At 46.5% G+C, this 20318-nt stretch overlaps 1 long non-coding RNA gene across 2 annotated transcripts; it reads left to right on the top strand.

Moving 5' to 3' along the window:
* Nucleotides 1-12015: 12015 nt before the first annotated feature.
* On the top strand, nt 12016-18885 carry LOC127491477 (uncharacterized). 2 transcript variants are annotated; one of them, XR_007920184.3, is made up of 3 exons: nt 12016-12153; nt 15909-16253; nt 16506-18885. It is a non-coding gene; the product is annotated as an uncharacterized LOC127491477 (long non-coding RNA). The 2 variants fall into 2 exon arrangements; XR_011385026.1 differs by lacking the exon at nt 12016-12153 and adding an exon at nt 15354-15493.
* Nucleotides 18886-20318: the final 1433 nt, after the last annotated feature.

The following is a 20318-nucleotide window of genomic DNA, read 5'->3' as shown; positions in this document are numbered from 1 at the left end:
TTTATTTATTTATTTGAGGGGTAGAATTACAGAGAAAGGAAGAGCCAGAAAGATCTTCCATGCACTGGATCACTCCCCAAATGGCCGCAATGGCCAGAACTGGGCCAATCTGAAGCCATGAGTCAGGAGCTTCCTCTGGGTCTCCCCACTGGGTGCAGGGGCCCAAGGACTTGGGCCATCCTCCACTGCTTTCCCAGGCCACAGCAGAGAGCTGGATCAGAAGTGGAGAAGCTGGGACTCGAACCGGTACCCATATGTGATGCTAACGCTGCAGGTGGAGCTTAGCCTGCTACTTCATAGTGCCGGCCCTGGGATCCCTGGGCGCTGGGATAATGTTTCTCTTATGTCTTATGTCCTAGTAGACTGAAGCAGCAACTACACCATGGGGATGGTGATTTTTTTTTTTTCATTTTTGATTCTCTTTATATACAGAAGATCAGTTTAACATACATTAAGTAAAGATTTCAACAGTTTGCTCCCACACAAACATAAAGTGAAAAATAATAGATGATTTTTTTAAATGCTGATGAAATCAGATCAGACCTATTGTCATGTTTAATCCCAGTGAGAGTCAACTTGGGAATTGATAATTTCTTCTTTTTTTTTTTTTTTTACAGAAGATCAGTTTAGTATACATTAAGTAAAGATTTCAACAGTTTGCACCCCTATAGAAACACAAAGCGAAATATACTGTTTGAGTACTCATTATAGCATTAAGTCTCAATGTACAGCACATTGAGGACAGAGATCCTACATGAGGAGTAACTGTACAGTGACTCCTGCTGTTGACTTTACAAATTGACACTCCTGTTTATGGCATCAGTAATCTCCCTATGCACCAGTCATGAGTTTCCAAGGCTATGGAAGCCTTTTGAGTTCACCGACTCATATCTTGTTTAGACAAGGTCATAGTCAAAGTGGAGGTTCTCTCCTCCCTTCAGAGGAAGGTACCTCCTTCTTTGAAGACCTGTTCTTTCCACTGGGATCTCACTCACAGAGATCTTTTGCCAGAGTGTCTTGGCTTTCCATGCCTGAAATACTCTCATGGGCTTTTCAGCCAGATTGGAATGCCTTTAGGGCTGATTCTGAGGCCAGAGTGCTATTTAGGACATCCACCATTCTATGAGTCTGCTGAGTATCTCATTTCCCATGTTGGATCACTCTCCCCTTTATTTATTCTATCAGTTAGTATTAGCAGGTACTAGACTTGTTTATGTGCTTCCTTTGACTCTCAGTCCTTTCATTATGATCAATTGTGAACTGAAATTGATCACTTGGACTGGTGAGATGGCATTGGTACATGCCACCTTGATGGGATTGAATTGGAGTCCCCTGGTATGTTTCTAACTCTACCATTTGGGGCTTGAGCATGTCCCAAATTGTACATCTCTTCCCTCTCTTATTCCTACTCTTATGTTTAACAGGGATCACATTTCAGTTAAATTTCAACACTTAAGAATAACTGTGTATTAATTACAGAATTAAACCAGTCATATTAAGTAGAACAGACAAAAAAACTACTAAGAGGGATAATGTATTAAGTTGTTCATTAACAGTCAGGGCTATGCTGATCAAGTCACCGTTTCCCATAGTGTCCATTTCACTTCAACAGGTTTCCTTTTTGGTGTTCAGTCAGTTGTCACCAATCAGGGAGAACATATGGTATTTGTCCCTTTGGGATTGGCTTATTTCACTCAGCATGATGTGTTCCAGATTCCTCCATTTTGTTGCAAATGACTGGATTTCATTGTTTCTTACTGCGGTATAGTATTCTAAAGAGTACATATCCCATAATTTCTTTATCCAGTCTACCATTGATGGACATTTAGGTTGGTTCCAGGTCTTGGCTATTGTGAATTGAGCTGCAATAAACATTAGGGTGCAGACCGCTCTTTTGTTTGCCAATTTAAATTCCTTTGGGTAAATTCCAAGGAGTGGGATGGCTGGGTCGAACGGTAGGGTTATCTTCAGGTTTCTGAGGAATCTCCAGACTGACTTCCATAGTGGCTTGACCAATTTGCATTCCCACCAACAGTGGGTTAGTGTCCCTTTTTCCCCACAAGGGGATGGTGATTTCTCTCTGTCCCCAACCAGCTTGGTCTCCTGTGACACAGAGCACCTCTTCACTTGTGGCTTTTTCTAGTCTGCATTTCCTGGGATTTGCAGAGTTTAGACCCCACAGACACTACTTACCTGACATCCCAAATCCCAGCTGCTCCCATGGGTTCTCAGCCATTCTGCTCTTGGGAATGAGCCAGCCCGCAGCCACTGAGTGAGCCAGCCCAACACTTTTCTTAGGCTGCTTCTTTCCTTAACCACATCTGCCTTTTACCCAGTGCATCTTTCAGAAGCATCGAACCTTGTCAGACTCTGAGAGCTGGGCAAGCAAGCTCTGGTGGCCTGTAGGTGCAGCATGGCCTGGTGAGCCTCCTCCTACAGGCAGTGCTAAAGTCACAACAGGACTCCCAGCAGCCCTATTTCCTTACCTCAGTTGTGAGGCTAAGTGTCGCTCCCCCTCTTCGTGGAGGAACGACACAGGACCCTGCGCTGTTCTTTTGTCTGCTCGGCCCTCCCCGGGTTTGCTGCTGGTTCTTCCCGGGTTGGCTACCGACCCTTCCACCTCCGTGGAAGGGCGGTTCCCCCTGCCACTTTCCCCACTTCCGTGGGGGAGCGGCACACCGCCGGCCGGCTCTCTCGGGGGCTGCACAGGTGTTCCTTCAGATAGATGCTCCTGGTGCATGTTGTCTCTCTCCTCCTTTATAGTCCTCTTCCACCAATCCCAACTCTGCTACCCACACGCCGAGTACGCTGCTCTCCTCCAATCAGGAGCAGGTCCTACAGTTTATTGGTTGAACTGGAGGCAGCTGTGTAGAAGCTGTTTCCTCCTCTCCCAGCGCCATATTGTGGGAGAGCAGATGCATAGAATGAGTCTTAATTCGAGTAACAGTCTAGTCTGAGTTGCTCCCCACAGCTAAGGAAAGAAGTGGGAATGGGATTTTGTTCTTGAAAGATGTCTGTAAGATCAGGCTCAGATAACTGAGACTTCCATGCCATTAGCCACCTGTAAGTAGGGGCGAATCACGATCAAAGAGGAGAGGCACCCTTCTTCCTCTACACCCCTGCCCATGGCCCTGAAGCACTAAAGGCCCTTCAGGTCAGCTCTCTCATTCAGGAAATGGTGCAAACCACCTGGTGTTTGGAATCGGCACTTTCACGTTTGTCTCCCTGCTTCAGCCCCATGGCCCAGGGGTTGCACACAAAGCTTTGGAGCCAGTCCGATGGTCCTGATTCCACCACTCACCAATCATGCAACCTTAGTGGGGTGACTTAGGTTCTCTGTGCCTGCTCCTGACGTTCTTACATACTTCAAATCTACATGAATCAGGGGCAGGCATGTGGTACAATGGTTAAGTCACCACTTGGGATGGCCAAATCCCATTCAGAGTACCTGGTTCAAGTCCTGGCTATTCCATGTCTGATCCAGCCACCTGCTAAAGCACAACCCAGGAGACAGCAGGTACTGGCTCAAGTACTCAGGAACTGACACCCACATGGGAGACCTGGATGGGACTCTGGACTGCTGACTTCAGCCTGGCCCCAGCCTTGGCTGTTATAGGCATTTGAGGCATGAACCAATGGATGGAATATCTCGGTCTATCAATAAAAATGAAAATAACTAATTCTTAACAGTCTATGAATAAAGCAATATTCCTGTCCTTGTGTCCTGAGTACAGGTGATCATTAGCCCTGCGGCTGCTTCTCACCAAGACAATGCTGTGTAAGACATGCCACATGGGCATAGTGGGTAAAGCCACCACCTGCAGGGCCAGCATCCCACATGGGTGCCAGTTCGAGACTTGGCTGCTCCACTTCTGATCCAGCTCTCTGCTATGTCCTGGGAAAGCAGTGGAAGATGGCCCAAATGCTTGGGCCCCTGCACCCACGTGGGAGACCTGGAAGACGCTTCTGGCTTTGGATCAGCACAGTTTGGCCGTTGCAGCCACCTGGGGAGTAAACCAGTAGATAGATGACCTCTCTCCGGCCGGCGCTGCGGCTCACTAGGCTAATCCTCCATCTTGCGGCGCCGACACACCGGGTTCTAGTCCCGGTCGGGGCACCAGATTCTGTCCCGGTTGCCCCTCTTCCAGGTCAGCTCTCTGCTGTGGGACTGCTGTGGGAGTGCAGTGGAGGATGGCCCAAGAGCTTGGGCCCTGCACCCCATGGGAGACCAGGAGAAGCACCTGGCTCCTGCCTTCGGATCAGCGTGGTGTGCCGGCTGCAGCGCACCGGCCGCGGTGGCCATTGGAGGGTGAACCAACGGCAAAGGAAGACCTTTCTGTCTCTCTCTCACTGTCCACTCTGCCTGTCAAAAAAAAAAAAAAAAAAGAAGAAGAAGACCTCTCTCTCTCTCTCTCTCTGCACCTCTGCCTTTCAAATAAAATAAATAAATCTTTTAAAGAATGCCATGGTACAGAGCAGCAGTGACTCATCTGGATGAATGTAGGGAAACCAATAAGAACACATACACATGGAAGTGCCTTATGAGCTGAAAATTCACATGCAAAGATGGTTAGTTCAGTAGCTAAGTAGTTTGTTTGAAAGACAAATTACTTCTTAAGAAACCAGGTAAGAGAACACTCAATAGAAAACACACTGTGCCATGGCTCTTAATCCTGTGTTACGGTCAGGGTAGTAGCTCTGGGTTCAGCTTCTGTTCACGGTATTGAAAGCACATACACTGGGGCTGGCGCTGTGGCGCAGCAGGTTAAAGCCCTGGCCTGTAGCACCAGCATCCCATATGGGTGCCAGTTTGAGTCCTGGCTGCTCCACTTCTGATCCAGCTCTCTGCTATGTCCTGGGAAAGCAGTAGAAAATGGCCCAAGCCCTTGGGCCCCTGCACTCATGTGGGAGACCTGGAAGAAGCTCCTGGCTCCTGGCTTCAGATCAGCTCAGCTCTGGCCATTGCAGTCATTTGGGGAATGAAGCAATGGAATGGAAGACTGATCTCTCTCTCTCTGGCGCCACCTCCTTCTCTGTAACTCTTTCATATAAGTAAAAAAAAAATCTTTTAAAAAAAAAAGGTCTCTCACACACACACACACACACACAACTCGTTGCTATTATTCTAATAATCAAAAAAGCTGGATAAGCTACAAAAAGTCTTCCTGAGACGTCAGAGAGCTGAAGTAGGGAAGGGACCACGTGAGTGGAGCCCCAGGGGCCCCTCTAAATGGAGACATGAACTGGTTCCCTGTTTTCAAAACCTGAGAGAAGAAGTTGCCATCAAGGCAGTTGGGAAGAGAAGAGCTAGCATCTGCGTGAGTTAAACGCCGAGTCTGGGCTGGTAGAATAGTTTAGAATCCCTGAGAGCACCAGGCACAGAGGACCACAAGCCCTTTGCTGTGGGATTTCCCTGGGTGCTTACCAGGAAGAGCAGGACAGGGTGGGAGACCTGAAAGAGCCCCCCCCCCCCCCCCCCGGTGCCCCAACTCAAAGCTGCTAAAGCACTGTCTTGGGTGAGGCAGAAGGTGTTTTCCTCTGCGAACCAGGCAGGAAACTCTCCTAAGCCCAGACCTCCCCTGCCTCTACCATGAGTCTTGCATTAGCAGGCAAGGGCACTCTACCGCTGGGGGAAGGGCAGGAGCCGCTTTCAGCTCCAGTACCAGGGAGAGATAGACAAAGGAAACTGTCCCTGGAGGGTCCTAAAGTGACAACAGAGCCAGGCTTTGTCCTAGCAGTTAAGACACCCATGTTCCGTATTAGGGAGTTCTGGCTCCTGACTCCACCTTTCTGCTAATGCAGGCCTGGGAGACAGCAGTGATGGTTTAAGGAATTGGGCTGTTGCTGCTTATGTGGAACACCTGGATCTCATTCCTAGCTCCTGGCTTCAGCCTCAGCCCAATCAAGCCATCATGGCTCGCACTAGCTCGCTCTCTCTCTCTCTCTCTCTCTCTCTCTCTGTATGCATATACATGCACATGTGTGTATGTATCTGCACATGTGTCTCTCAATTTTTTTGTTTATTTGAGGGGCAGAGTTATAGACAGAGAGGGAGAGACAGAGAGAGAGGTCTTCCATCCGCTGTCACTCCCAAAATGGCCGCAATGGCCTGAGTTGGGCCAATCCAAAGCCAGGAGCCAGGAGCTTCTTCTGGGCTCCCATGTGGGTGCAGGGGCCCAAGCACTTGGGCCATCTTCTCTTGCTTTCTCAGGTCATAGCAGAGAGCTGGATTAAAAGAGGAGCAGCCAGGACTTGAAACCGTGTGCATAAACGCCAGAGCGCCAGCTCTCTCTCTCAAATTTAAAAGAAAAAAAAATAGCAAAAAAGTGGAAGTCCACTACCATTGGAAGAGGGTCAGGAAACTTAAAGTGCCCAGGACTCTCACAGATAAATGACAAGAGTTTGCTGTTACTGATTCCACATCTGAAGCTCAAGTGCATTGGTCTACTTAAGGCGGCAGCAAGGGTGACTTCCATTACCACACTGGGAGCTCATACCCATAACAAGCACAGGTGGGCCACAACTAGAGGAGGGGAAGAAGCACAGAGAAACCTCCAACAGCACAAGTGGGAAGGACTTGCTGGAAGGTGCAAGAAGACGGGAAGGGAAAGGGGGAGGGAAGAAGAGGGGAGGGAAGGGAGGGGAGGGAAGGGGAGGGAAGAGAAGGGGAGGGACTGAGGGGAGAGAAGAAGAGGGGAGGGACTGAGGGTAGGAGGGGAAAGGGAAGGGAACAGACTAAGAGGAGGGGAGGGGAGGGCAGGGGAGGGAAAGGAAGGGCCTGAGGGGAGGGGAGGGGAGGGAAGGACAGAGGGGAGGGAAGGGCTGAGGGGAGGGAAGGGGAGGGACTGAGGGGAAGGAAGGGAAGGAGGCAGGGGAGGGGAGGGAAGGGCTGAGGGGAGGGAAGGGGAAGGAAGGGGAGGGACTGAGGAGATGGGAGAGGAAGGAAGGGAAGGGAAGGAGGGAGGGGAGGGAAGGACTGAGGGGAGGGAAGGACTGAGGGGAGGGAAGGGAAGGACTGAGGGGAGGGAAGGGGAGGGACTGAGGGGAAGGAAGGAAGGGAAGGGAAGGAGGGAAGGAGGGAGGGGAGGGAAGGGCTGAGGGGAGGGAAGGGGAAGGAAGGGGAGGGACTGAGGAGATGGGAGGGGAGGGGAGGGAAGGGAAGAGACTGAGGGGAGGGAAGGAAGGGAAGGGGAGAGAAACCTTCTCCACCCCAGAACATGTTCTAAGCTCAAGATAGCAGCAGCCCAGTGATTTGAAATCTCCAGTGTACTGTAGGCAAATATAGCAACAACAAAGCACAAATTCAGCTGAACTGCTGACTCAATTTGTTCTCCGTCTCACCGTGAATGGCTTGACAGGAATGGTGTGATCACTTCCAGGCATAAAGTCTATTTATCTAAGTCTCTACTATTTTTCTAACACAATGTCCATCATTCCATAAAAATAAACCATAAAACACAATCAGTAAAGATAAAATAATTCATTGCTGCAAGATAAAGCAGTCACCAGAACCAGACCCAGAGATAACCCAGATATCACACAGGGACTTTAGCACAGCTATGATTAAAATGTTAAAAACACTAGCAGAAAAAGTCAATAATGTGTATAAACAGATGGGGAATTTCAGCAGAGAATAGTAAAGTATTCATAAAGAGTCCACTCAAAATGCTAAAAACAGAAAGCACAAAACCAGAACTGACCAGGTCTCTGAGCAGGATTCTCAGCTGGTAAAAGACTACTCAAAAATGATTCTGTGAACTCAGAAAAAAATAGGCCAAAGAAGTGCCCAACCTGAAAAACAAAATCAAAGAGAATAAAACTACAGAACAGAGTGTTGAGTTATAGGGCAATAAATAATATATGTGTAATCAGAGTTCTGGAAGGAACAGGGGGAGAAAGAAATATTTGAAGAGCTAATGGATGAGAATTTTCCAGAATTAATGAATGATAAACTATACATCTCAGAAGCTCAAAGAACCACAAACAGGATTAAAACACATACATAGGTGGGGGTGTGTGGAATAGCAGTCAAGTCACCATCCCACATCAGAGTGCCTGGTTCAAGTACCTGTTACCTGCTTCTGAGCCAGCTTCCAGCCAATACACACCACAGAAGGCAGTGGTAATGGTTCGAGTATTTGGGTCTCTGCCCTCCATGTGGGAGACATTGGTGGAGTTTTGGTCTCCTGGTTTCAGCCTGGCTCAATCACTGCAGTTGCAAGCATTTGAGGAGTGAACCAGTGGACGGAAGATATCTCTCTCTCTTTCAAACAAAATAAAAATAAAAAATTTTTAAAACACATACAATACATTACCATCAACCTGTTGGAAATCAGGGAAAAAGATAAAATAATCTTGAAGGCAACCAGTGAAAAAAAGAAGCAACACAGATAAGAGTTAACACAGAGTTCTTATCAGAAACTATAGAAGTTAGAACACAATAGAATGATTTCTTTAAACTCTTACAATAAAAAAAAAAAAACCTGTTTGTTGCAGTTGATTTCTCATCAATGTTACAGTAGATTCGTTTCTGAGAGGAGGAGCGTGGTGGAGGCAAGAGGCGTGGAGTCACCACACAGACCCCGGGAGTCGGGAGTCGGGTGAAAGCTGGCTTGAAGCAAGCAGCCTGCAGACTCGTTTATTTCAGTTGGTACAACAGCTTATATAGCCAAGACCAGCCAATCCGGTCAAGAGGCGGTCTATGCCCCAACCAATCACAGCCTGTTACCCAGGCAGGCTCCATTGCCAGGTGGGATTCAAAGCCATCCAATCACAGCCTGTTGCCAGGCAGGCTCCATTGCCAGGTGGGATTCAAAGCCATCCAATCACAGCCTGTTGCCAGGCAGGTTCCGTTGCCAGGTGGGTTTCAAAGCCATTCCTGAGTAACTGAGCTCCCTTGCCAGCGGCCACCTTGGCATGGCCTTCTCATTCCATCACACCTGTTAATCCATAATTTTATAATTCATGAAAATCTTTTCACAAAATGAACTTAAAGGATCTTTTAAGACAAATGCAAATTGAAAAAAAAAAAAATGCCAGCAGTCTTATACTTACTGCACTAGGAGAAGAAGCTCTTTGTGCAGAAGGAAGATGGCACTGAAGTGAAATCTAGATGTTCACAAACACGTGAAAAGTGTTGGCAATAGCAAAAATGAGAAGAAATATGCAAGAATTTTTTCTTAATCTTTTTAAAAGTATGTGCTAAAGACCTAGCCTCCCTGAGTTTGGAACTTGTTTCCAACATAGTAATACATTTGCAGGTAATTTATAAACTTTTTGTACTCTAGTTTTCTTTCTGTGAAAATTAAGATAATATCTACATTATTCAGTGGCTGAGATAATTAAGTAATTTAATGCTAAATTAATGCCATAATAACCACTACTACTTATTCTACTCCCAATACTTTAAATATTCAAGGATCATGAATGGACCTTGATTTCCTTCAAAATTTCTGGGACATTCCTTTACGGATTTCAAATAAAAGCCCAACCCCTCTAGTTCATCCACTATAACACTTGCTGTTCCCCGTCTTCCCTCACATCAGACAGGATGCTTCTACTATTAAATCTCCTGCCAAATACAGTGTTTTTTTGCTGCAGAATGAGCAATTTGATCAGCTCTGAGTTACTATTATCTAAACCAGTCATTCAGCTGCCTACAGTATGTCAAATACAGCAAGAAATGAGACATACTAGGTCCCCCATCTAATAGAACTCTATAGAGAAAGGCATGCATTAGATTAAGTTACATGTTAAACATGCAAATGCAGAGAGCAACATATGATAAAATGGGGAAAACATTACTTGCTAAATTCTTCTTTGGGAAAGAATTTGTTCTGTTTTCAGAGAGGCTATTCTTATTCTTCTGCCTGGAAGTCAGCTGCCTCCAAAGCCTTAAAAAAAAAAAAAAAAAAGGAGCAAGCCACCTGCATATTGGGAAAGAACATGGATTTCCCACGGCCATCCGTGGGAGAGGGGTAAGGCACCGAGGAGAGAGGAAGGAGGAAAGACAGAGAAGGCTGGCAAGTGGCAGAGAGTCACCTGCTCCACAGTCAGTGCACCCCCACTCTTCCCAAACCTTGAGTAAATTCCAGTCGTATTCACGGTGTAGTGGATTTCTCACGGGAACTCCTAAAGAAGCCAAGCTTTGTGCTTAGGTGTGCCTAGACAAAACAGAGAGAGTGAACATCCACATGGAATCAAGGAAACGATTGTATCCAAATACCACTCTTTATTTAAAAGCTGAAATAAGTTGTGAATGGAAAGAGAGAAAAGAAATTAGGAACCGGAGAACATATGATGAGGATTGACCCGGCCTGTGGACCATCGCGGTCCATCTGAACACAGAAACATGCCGAGGTGAGAAGCAAAAAGGAAGAGAGGGATCCGCACACAAAAGGCGCCAGGGCATGTGTTGGGAAAGCAGGCGTTCAAAGGCTTAGACACCAGTGGTGGCCAGAACAGCTGCGTAAGCACCCAGTCCCAACAATACAATATTTTTAGCAAAGATCACAATGATTTCACAAGAAAGCCAAGAATTACTCAGAGACCATAAGAAAAATCTTTTCTCCCTAAATGAAAGAAGTGTCCTTTGAGAGTATACAGAGGAATATCAAGAAAACGTAAAACTGCATAGGAACACGGTCCTTGTTTGTGGGTGTTGGCCTTCACCCAGAATTCTTTCCCAGCACCTGGTATTCCTCAGGTGAGGACTATGACTCAAGGAATCCAAATGTAGTCCTCAAAGTGGAGCTGAGAGGAGCCTTCCTTTAGGGAAACGGAGTCCCAGGGAGAAGTCACCTGCCCAGGGATGTACAGCTAACCAGTAGGAGGATCCTAATTAAAACAAGAACTCAAATGTCTTGGCCACCAGCCAGGCTGTGTGGCATGATACCACACACCTTGGAACCCAGAATTCACTGCCTTTGACTTATTTCCAACACCAAACCCACTGGGAAGTTTCCCTCACTTGCATTTCTGTGATGTCGGAGTTTGCTGCTTTCTCCCTAGTTAACAAATGGAAGTTTATCAGTACCCACATCTTCAAAAGGGAGTCACTGCCGCTGCAAGCCGTGTTTAAACGGGGAGATTAAAGATCAGAAGGTGAGAAGGAGGTAAAACAACTTCCAGTCCCATAGGGCAGCTTGGACACTATCAGTGTATATTCTCTTCTGCAATGCCATTAAAGTGGAGGCAAAAATTAGGAACCCATGAAAAGACAGAATGAGAGAAGGCTGCAACAGATAGGAGACCTCACCAAAACCTTGGACGATATTAACAAAATTATATACTGGGGAGCTGCTAAACAGCAGGCATTTCTGTCTCACACTGTGGAGGCTGGGAGAGCAAGCTCAGGTGCCAGCGGATTTCACAGCTGGTGAAGACCTAGTCCTTGTTCTACAAGGTGCCCAGTCATGGGTACAAAGACACTGAGAGATTTCTAGGTTCCTTTTGATAAGGACACTGGCCCCATTCACAGGGGATTCACCTTCAAGACTGAATTACTTCCCAAAGTCCCCAGCTCCTTTAGGTGGGGCACAAACATTCAGTCTACAGCAGATATTCAAAAAAAAGGGAATGTCAATCAGAAGAGAGCTGTTTAAAAAGAGAGAGAGAGCGCGAGCTGTTGAAAGCAAAAAATTATGTGGCCAATTATGTCAAGTATGGTTTATTGGAGCAAAGAAAAACGAAACACAAACAATTTGTGATTTGGAGTACATTCTAAGAACCCTACCCGACAAAGCCATCAGACAGCATTTACAGAAAAACTTAAGTAAAACACAGAAAACAACTTAATTGGCTACAGCTTGGTTAATCAACCAGTCAACTGGATACAGCTTAACAAGTTAATTGGCTACAGGGCCTTCTGAACCAACCAACGTTCAGTTCCTATGACTAAACACTACATTGGTTTTGTCTGTTGGGCCCAATACAGGAATCTAGTCCCAATCAACAGCATTTTAGACAACGTTATGTAACAGAGCAAAGCCAATTCCTAGGAAGATGGTGGTGGAACGTCCCAGGGGTAACAGCTTGTAGCAGCCTGGAGAAAGCCCAAGTTCATTTGCAGCAAGAAGGAGAAAGGACAGCACTGGGAGAGGACCAACCGTATGCTCGATGCAACAGACCCTGTGAGAGGAGATTTTCAGCTCTGTAAGTTGGAAGCAAAACTTTGATAACGCATAGAAAGTTTAATGAAGAAAAATAACCCCAGGAAAAAAAATGTTATAAAATAGAAGAATTAAATTATATTTTGTGGTTCTACTATATATTTATATAACATATTAATATATCATTTATATATTTATATAACCATACTTCAACAAAAATTTAATATTGGTTTAACCAAAATTGTGAAATAATTATGACACGTAAAGCGAGAACATATGTGTGTATTAGTGGGTAGATTGTAAGGGAACTGAAAATTCTCATTTCTCATGGTGGAAAACCAATAGGTGATGGCTTAACTTAAAAGAAAATCTAAGCAGGGGTGGGCGTTGAGGCCAGCAGTTGAGATACCCATTCCTACTTTGGAGTGCCTGGGTTCTCTTCCCAGCTCTGACTCTTAACTCTGAACTTCTGCCACCACAGGCCCTGGGAGGCAGCAGTGATGGCTCAAGTAGCGAGTTCCTGCCACCCTCGTGGGAGACCTGGGTTGAGTTTTTTTTTGATTCCCAGCATCAATGCTGGCCCAGACCTAGCCATTGTGGGCATTTGGTGAATGAACTAGAAGATAGGAGCTCATTCTCTGTCTAGCTCTCAAATGAGTACTCAATAAAATTTAAAAATCAGTGAAAAATAAGCAAATTACTTGGAAACATGGAGGTGGCCGGCGCCGCAGCTCAATAGGCTAATCCTCCAACTAGCGGCACCGGCACACCGGGTTCTAGTCCCAATCGGGGCGCCAGATTCTGTCCCGGTTGCCCCTCTTCCAGTCCAGCTCTCTGCTCTGGCCCGGGAAGGCAGTGGAGGATGGCCCAAGTGCTTGGGCCCTGCACCCCATGGGAGACCAGGAGAAGCACCTGGCTTCTGCCTTTGGATCAGCGCAGTGCGCTGGCTGCAGCGCGCCAGCCGTAGCAGCCATTGGAGGGTGAACCAACGGCAAAAGGAAGACCTTTCTCTCTGTCTCTCTCTCTCACTGTCCACTCTCCCTGTAAAAAAAAAAAAAAAAAAAAAAAAAAAAAAAAAAGGAAACATGGAGGTAAGTGCCGACATCCCATTTCACTCCATGAAAAAACCTGAGAGTTGAAAATACCACCTTTTCAGGACAGGATTTAGAGATGAGGGGAGGTAGGATTTGGAACTGATTTTTTTTTTATTAGCCTTGAAAAACTATTTGATGCTATATTACATTCACAAAGTACTTTGATTCAGTGTAGTAAATAGGTCAAGAACAGGTGGGAAACTAAATGTCCCATTCAGAATAGTTCTTCTTACAATGACATCTAAAGGATGAAGAGGTGGAGGGAGCTGGGCGTGGGGTGGAAGTGGATCTGAGATGGATGTGATAGTCTGGGTCACAGGGTAGGCTTTGGAACCTGGTGAAGAGGGAGAAGAATGATGTTTTAAGGTTCCAAATCTTGGGGAGGAAGTGTAAGAAACACCTGCCCATAAATGGTGTTGCAGCTTAGCACAGGTATCTGGAGGCCTTTCCCACTGTGGTCTCTCTGCATCACTGGGACCAGACAAGAGGAAGACAGGCATCATAAATGAGAAGACATAGGACACGAAGGTGGAGGAGCAACTTGGATAGAGGCCTGTGAGCTGTATGTCATTTTCCACACTGCATAATGAATTCGTCACAGCCCACCAAACTCACAAGGAAATGTCCTCATGTGTTAACAGTCCATTGGCAACTACTTGGAATAATTAAAGAAATCTCAAGTGCCTTTAGCCGTCACTGGACTATCATTTTACTGATGGTGAACTTTTTTATAAACAGCTTTTGTGGATTTACTGTGACCTGAACCTTCAACCAAACTTTGCCTTAAGATTTAAAATTTCTCCACTGGAGCCAGTACTGTAGTGCAGTAGGTTCATCCTCCACCTGCAGCGCTGGTATCCCATATGGGTGCCGGTTTTAGTCCCAGCTGCTCCTCTTCCAGTCCAGCTCTCTGCTGTGACCTGGGAAGGCAGGAGAAGATGGCCCAGGTGCTTAGGCCCCTGCACCCACGTGGGAGACACAGAAGAAGCTCCTGTGTCTGAGTCTGGAAGCTCTATTTGACAATCTCTGCATCTCTAGCAGCTCCTAGCAGTACCAAATGGACTAGAACAGGTAGAAGCAAATAAAGACTTGAAGAATAAGTGTTGTTCCCTACGCTGGAGAAAGTTAGAGAAGGCGGCTTCCCTTGGAGACAGATGGCTTGGCAAGCAGGAACCCTGCTGGATTTACGCTCTCACTTTTTCCCCTGCTGGGTGCTGTTGTGCAGGGTATAACCGGTGCAACCGTACAGGACACATTTGCTTCCTCGCTGTGTGACCATGATCACATTAGGTAAAAGCTCTCAGTCTCAACGTTGTCTTTGGTAGACTGCACAGAACAGTAGACAACACGTGGCAGGGCTGTTTGCAGAAAAAGTGCACGGAAAGCAACTGCTAGGTGCCAGGCAGAGAGTAGGGGGCTCCAGAACTGGTAGAAGTCCTGGCGGTTACCGTCTAGAATGAGATATGAAGGAAGCATTGGAGGTTTCCAGCCTTGGGCTGGCATTTTCATCTTTGACAAAGGTGACTCCAGCAGCGTGTGGAGCAACGAATTGAGTGGAGGTAGAGAAAGGAGTTGACAGACTTTCCAAGGCCAGCTGAGAGAGAAGAGATCCACAGCAGGGCAGAAGCGCGGCTCAGCAGCAGAAACCTGTTTGCTGCACATCCTTTGGCTCCTGGCCCTGCCTCTGCGAGCCTGCTTCTCTGCAGGAATCCCTAGGAACCTATGCACACTGCCCAGCTCCCAGGACCGGTGCCAAAGCCATCAAGCATGGAACAACGCATGAAAGGAGAAGGGTGGGTTGGAGGAGAGGAAGAGGCTTCCCAGGGGACATAGGAGACTCCAATGTGGATCCATAATCACCCCCCGGAAACTTCTGCAACCCGAATGTCCAAACGAGAAGTTTAAAGGAGAGTGAAAGCGCATACGATGCACACGTGCTCACTGTATACGTTTCTGAGATGGGAGCCAGACTGAGAGAGCCCACGCCAGCTGTGGAATGTTTTCCAGAGCTCCCAGGCGCAGACTTGCAGGCAGGAGTGGGAGGCTGGGGAGGGGGGCGGGGCTTCTCCCTACAGGCTTCTCTCTGGATACTGAGCTCACGTGCCCATTGCGATTGAAAACACATGCGCTGTCAGGCCAGGCAGGAACCAGAAATCAACAACGTAAAAATACTGCCGCGCGCAGACACCCTCCCTCCGCGATCTCGCCCCGCCTCCCCAGTCTCCCTTCATTTCTTTATTGGCAACGGGGCTCGCTGGGGAAGAACAGGCTCCCGTCATAAATAATCAGGCAAGTGGAGGCTGTGCATAGGGTTGTGTCTCTATTTCTGCGTCATTCTAAATGCACCTGAAGTTGGAACAGAGGAGGGAGAGGTCTCCAATGGCCTGCTGGGAAAACTGAGAGGGGAGGGCTTTTCCTTCTTCTGGGAGGGAAGGAATTGTTCAGTGTTCTGCTTTGTTTTTCCATTTGTGCCATATGGCAGCGGCACCATCTCAACACCTGCAGCCGTAACAAGAGGCAAATTCGCCTCCAAGCGTGAACCTGAGCATGGAATCTCAGAGCAAAAGCATCTCTTGATTGAGCCAGGACTTTCAACCTATGGCCCAGAGATGCTTTTATGGGGTTCACAAGCATCCCCCAAATTTTGCATTGTGGTGGGGTGGATGGCGTCCATGTGCACACACATCATTTTTTTTTCCCCTAGGGAGAAATCTCACAGGCTGTTACCAAATTCTCAGCAAGATCCATTACCAAGAATGTCGTGAATTATCCATGTTAGCCCAGCGCCCCTCCCCATTCTCATCTCTTTGCTGTTTCATTCACGCATCAGTCCAGTTTATGCTTGAACACCCCCAGTGATGAAAAGCTGACAGAACAGCCCGATAATTGAGAACAGAAGCCTTGGAACAGGTGCTCTGCGGCTCCAGTCCTGGTGCTGCTGCCACCGAACTGCAGGAGTTTGGGCCAGTATTTCAGCCTTGCTCATCATCAGTTTCGTCATCAACACAAGAGGCTACTGCAAAAAGCTAGCGGGAAACAGAATTAAAAGGTAAGCTTGTTTTTGTGGAGAAAAAAAATGAAGTCAATGGATCATTTTTCCTTAGTTTACTTTTGTCATGAACTTTTTGAAAAACCCTCCAGTATGGGTTATAACGCCTCTTAGGTATTTTCGAGAGGATTAAGTGAAATACTGTATGTAAGCCTTTTAAAACAGCATGTGGGAAGTAGTAAGTGAATAATAACAAGGTCATTGCCACCATCGCGTTTATCAACATTACTCTTCATCCTTATGTTGAACCAGGTCTTCCTTAACACTTGGTCATGCAGAGCCGGAGACAGCTGCCCATGACTCAGTAGCACTCCCTGGAAAAGGCTTCAGCTAAAACAGCGCACCACAGTAACACCAGCTCCGCTGGAAAGGAAAAACGAGAACTAGAGAACTTAGACTCAAGATGACAAAGAAAGGGTTTTGTCTGTTTCAGGAAGACATTTGCCAATGAAGATATTCTTCACAGCTTCTAGAGGGTAGTTCTAAAATTTAAACATCAGTGAGCAAATTCAGCATCTGGTTATTCTTAACTTTTATCCAAAATCTTTGCCAGGGTTCCTGTCACTACTAGCGCTGTCATGAACATGTGATTTCTTACGAATGCTTCTAACCCAATACCTCCCTGTGTTAGGATGAATGCAGCCTTGGACAAGTTAGCGTGTTACAGGGGGCAGTTCGCTTCTGTTCCTGATCTGCACTGTAAGTTCCGTAAGAGCAGGAAGGGTGGCTATCCTGATTGCCTTTGAGTTCCCAGCACCTACCGTGGTGTCTGCTCCTGTTAGGAACGTAATAGATGTTTGTTGAATGAATGAATGAACGAACTTATAAGCAATTAGTAACAGGTGAAAAGTAAATCATGTCCCTTTATTCATCCAGTTTCGGTTATAAAGATATATGTAATAAGTTATTATATCCAATTTCAATTATAAAAATTTATGTAATGATCCAAGAGCATCTGAAGACATGTTGTGTATTTTCTCACTCCTGAAACCATTTCCTTTTTTTAAAAAAAAGATTTTTATTTATTTATTTGAAAGTCAGAGTTACAGAGAGAGATAAGGAAAGGGAGAGAGAGAGAGAGAGAGAGAGAGAGAGAGAGAGAAAGGTCTTCCATCCGCTGGTTCACTCCCCAAATGGCCGCAATGGCCAGAGCTGCGCTGATCCAAAGCCAGGAGCCAGGAGCTTCCTGCAGGTCTCCCATGTAGGTGCAGGGGCCCAAGGACTTGGGCCATCTTCCGCTGCTTTCCCAGGCCATAGCAGAGAACTGGATGGGAAGTGGAGCAGCCGGGACTAGAACCAGCGCCCAGATGGGATGTACCTGCTATGTTTTAAGTAATATACAGGACCAAAAGAGCCTCTGCCTTCAGTGACCTAGTGAGAAACAAACACTTCTGAAATGTGAGAATAATAATTTGAGCACTGATATGGTGACAACAATGGGCAACTAGCACAACAAATTTACAAAGGCAAAAATCTATTTAAAAGTTCAACCTCAGGGCCGTCACTGTGGCACAACAGGTTAAGCTGTCACCTACAAGGCCAGCATCCCATATGGGTGCCAGTTTGAGTCCCAGCTGCTCCACTTCCAATCCAGTTCCGCACTAATGTGCCTGGGAGGGCAGCAGAGAATGGCCCAAGTCTCCTGCACCACGTGAGGACCCAGTGGAGTTCCTGGTTCCTGCTGCATCCTGGCCCAGCCCTGGCTGTTGCAGCCATCTGAAAAGTGATCTGGAGAATGAAAGACCTTCCTCCTCCTCCTCTTCCCTCCTGTGCCCTTCCCTCCTTCCCTCATTCTCTCTGTTGCTCTGCCTCTCAAGTAAATAATTTTTCAAAAAGTTGCTCAACAGCAAGCAAGGGCATGAAAACTAAAACTCCAGTGAGATCTCACGTTTTGAATAATTAGAGGGTTTCTTCAGATGGCTAGGGAACATGCATTTTATAAATCATGGATTCCACACACGTTTATACCAAAATAAGTATATTTTCAGATTCCACTTTCCACAGCCTCAGTCCCCTTGCACAATTTGAGAAGACTGAAAAGGAAGGGAGGGTGCAGGACTGGTGGATCTGGGGGCGTCAGTCATTCCTGTTCAAAGTGAGCAGAAGGATAGGCAGCCTGCCAGGGCCCTTCCAGAGAGCACCTTGGCAGGCAGTTGCAAAAACGTTCGTTCGCACACCCTTTGACATCGCACTCCCACTTGTATAGATACATCCTTGGGAAGTTATTGGAGACATCCACAGAGATACATGTGCAAACATATTCATTGCAGCAGCATTCATAAAAAAAGTAGGAAACTTAAATATCTGATGTTAGGAGAGAGATTAAACTGCAATATATATAATCTAATATTATACCTAGGATACCTCTATGTCATAAGCAAGTTTGTTTTTTTTTAACCAAGAAAATGTTTGTAGTTTATTGCTAAGTGCAAACTTTAAAGGGGAAAATATGTCAGTGCAGAAACTCAGTAATAGGCGGTCCCTCTGAGCTGGTTAACACCTAGCTTCTTTTGGGCCTTAACCCCTCCATCTTCATCTACAATGGAGATGAGTTCCTTTTCTCTTATATTTTCACAGCTCCATAGCCTCTCCTTATCACTTGTCAACAATAAGAATAAAGTTGTAATTTGCATTGGTTTGTGTGACTCTGCTTAATGTTGGACTCTCCAACCAGACCATAGCTGAATGAAGGAAGGGGCCTGTGCCTGGCACATTAAGTATACCATTATTTTGAAATGATGAGATGTGACCCCCATCTTAATATAAAAATCTGTAAGCATATATGGGGAGGAGACTGTGAGAGCATTTCCACTATCAATATTTTAATAATAGAGTTTCTAGGACTAGAAACTTCCAAGTCTTCTGACTTGAGTATATTAAAGTTCTTCCATCATTTAAAAAATAATCAATATTATAGAAAAAATAAATCTACAAAATCAGTGTGGTGAACAACGTATGTCTACAGATGATATTCCTTGGGCACTTAGGGTTTCCTGATTTGCTGGACTCGGGAACTGGGGGTAGATTGAGGGGGTGGGAATTATATCTGGTAGTATCCAGTAGGGCAGGGATGCGGGAGGAGACACCAGGAAGCCTTTATCAGAGTTGGGAGAGGCAGAGGAAAAGGGCATGGGGGGGGGGGGTAGGGGAGTGTGTGGGAGGGGATCCAGAACATGGAGCAGAATGAGTGAGCGGCATTTTAGGGAACTGTATGCAGCACCATTACTGAATGCTAGAGTGTAAGGCATTAGGTCAGAAGCAGGGGAGGGAGGGCCGGGTTGAGGCTGAGAGGAAGGTGATAGACTCATAGGACAGTTTGGAGGCTGTGTGAAAAGGAGAAATCTGGGGCCGGCGTTGTGGCGTAGCGGGTAAAGCCACCGCCTGCAGTGCCGTCATCCTATATGGGCACTGGTTCGAGTCCTGGCTGCCCCACTTCCAATGCAGCTCTCTGCTGTGGCCTGGGAAAACAGTAGAAGATGGCTCAAGTCTTTGGGCCCCTGCACCCATGTGGGAGACCCAGAAGAACCTCCTGGCTCCTGGCTTCAGATTGGCACAGCGCCAGCCATTTCAGCTAATTGGGGAGTGAACCAGCCGAAGGAAGACCTCTCTCTCTGCCTCTTCTTCTCTGTGTAACTCTGACTTTCAAATAAATGAATAAATATTTTTTAAAAAAGAAAAAGAAGAAATCCCCATAAGGATGGAGATGCACGGGTATGCTTTTAGAGAAATTACCGAAGGCTTTGCCCGGAGTGAAGTAAAGAGGGCTGAGTTTCAATGCAGCAAGGGTCCGTTCTGAGGCTGCTTCTATATTCCAGGCAGACAAAAACAATGATAATCTGAAATAAAACTATAGCTGGGAGAGTGGACAAGAAAAAGCACTAGGGAACTGGTGAGAAAAGAAAAACAATCGAGATTGCTAACAGGGGGAGAAGGCGTGAAAGGCCCCATCTGATGCCCCTCTCTAAAGACGTAGACATGGTCAGGAGGAGACAGAGGGTGCCAGGTGTATCTCGTGGAAGGGGAGCCCCATTTCAGACACGTCAAACTTGAAGTTCAGAAGCGAAG

This window comes from Oryctolagus cuniculus, chromosome 1 (assembly GCF_051225735.1).
Source record: "Oryctolagus cuniculus isolate XC-2025 breed Fujian yellow rabbit chromosome 1, ASM5122573v1, whole genome shotgun sequence".
NCBI lineage: Eukaryota > Metazoa > Chordata > Mammalia > Lagomorpha > Leporidae > Oryctolagus > Oryctolagus cuniculus.
Note: the sequence above shows the minus strand (reverse complement) of the source record. Positions and strands in the feature narration are given on the sequence as shown.